Genomic DNA, 1,776 nt, shown 5'->3' on the forward strand with positions numbered 1-1,776 from the left:
TCCTGTGGAACACCTGAATGACAAAATAAAAATAAAGTTTGGACTTGCAATATCTCGATTGGTGGATGTGGTAGGTGTGTATATCCTTATATGCCCAATTTCCCACAGGTTAGTGAGAGCCTGGTGTGTGCCCAGGCACTGTGCTAGGCACCAAGGATTACAAAGGTGATTGAGGCAGTCCTTTTCCTGAAGGAACTCACCAGGGAAAAGTAATGATTATGTCACATACATGATAACACACTGTGTTTATATTATATTTTGTAGTTTAGAAAGTGTTTATCTCAATTTGGTAATTATAAGTCTATCTTTAACAAATTCAAAGATCTAAGACATTGTGTAGTCCTAAAACGTGTTAAAAATAAGCTCAGAAAGTTTAAGAGTAACTTGTTGGCTTGAACGTAGGGAAAAGAAAAAAAAATAAGAGAAAAAGTCCAAAAATAGAGTGAAAGATTCTTAGGACATAAAAGTATCACAATAGATCATGATCTTGGGATCACACTTAAAACATTTCAGAAATTTTTCCATGTGACATTCATTAGGTAGAATAAGTTCCCTTGATAACTTGTTCTTATTGTCAAGAGATCCTATCTATTTAAACTAAAACATCCATGCTGCTTTTTAAACTATTTTCTTTTTGTTCTGAACATGTATATCAATAATTATTTTGCTGTTGTGTTCCCAGAAAAACCAAATATATGTATATGTGTGTGTGTGTGTGTGTGTGTGTGTGTGTGTATATATATATATACACACATATATTTACATACATATACATATATATACACACAGATAAGTTTTTTCTTTTTTTATTATTTTCTCTTCTGAACATATAAGTTTTAAAATAAAATTTATAGATGTGTTTTATGTTCTGATTACAAAAGCAATGAGTGATTTTTATAGAGAATTTGGAAAGTACAAAAAAATACAAGTGAGAAAATAAAAATTGACTAATTCTACTACCTGAAGATGTCTAACGTCAATAATTAGTTGTGTTTCTTGACAGTTTTTCTTTGTGTATATGTTACAAAATTTGAATAATATTTTAGATATAATTTTGATTACTGTTTTTTCTCTACTATGACATGATTAACATTTTCCTATGTCATTACATAATCTTCAAATATAATTTTTAATGGTTGCATATTTCATCTGTAATTTATTTAAGCATTCTCCTATTTTGAACAGAAGCTTATTTCTAATTTTTAAAATATAATTAACAATGATGAATATATTTGTACACAAATGGCTGAATGTCTCCTTTCTTAAGGGAAAGGCAGTTAGTGAACCAAAGGATATGTCTTTTTCAAAGTCTATTGCTATATCATCTAATTGCTTCCAGTAAGGTTAATCAACATATATGGGCTGTGTACTCAGCCCTTGACTAGTCAATATGGGGACATTTTAAATGAAAATAAGAAAGTGGAAAAGTAAGGTGGTGGCCAGGCACAGTGGCTCACACCTGTAATCCCAGCATTTTGGAAGGCCAAGGCAGGCGGATCACTTGAGGTCAGGAGGTTGAGACCAGCCTGGCCAATACAGCAAAACCCCTCTCTACCCAAAATACAAAAATTAGCTGGGTGGCAGTCAGTGCCTGTAATCACAGCAACTCAGGAGGCTGAGGCAGGCAAACCATTTGAACCCAGGAGGCAGAGGTTGTAGTGAGCCGAGATTGCACCACTGCACTCCAGCCTGGGCAACGGAACAAGATTATGTGGAGGAAGGCAGCAAATCACACTGCCATGTGTGTACCTATGCAACAATCTTGCATGTTCTTCA

The 1,776-nt window shown here is 34.0% G+C and overlaps 1 pseudogene; it reads left to right on the top strand.

The window, feature by feature from the left end:
• The first annotated feature begins 1 nt into the window (after nt 1).
• LOC108299089 overlaps nt 2–1,776 on the top strand; it is a 10,408-nt pseudogene continuing 8,633 nt past the window's right edge.

Source organism: Cebus imitator, unplaced genomic scaffold (assembly GCF_001604975.1).
Source record: "Cebus imitator isolate Cc_AM_T3 unplaced genomic scaffold, Cebus_imitator-1.0 Scaffold1712, whole genome shotgun sequence".
Lineage (NCBI taxonomy): Eukaryota > Metazoa > Chordata > Mammalia > Primates > Cebidae > Cebus > Cebus imitator.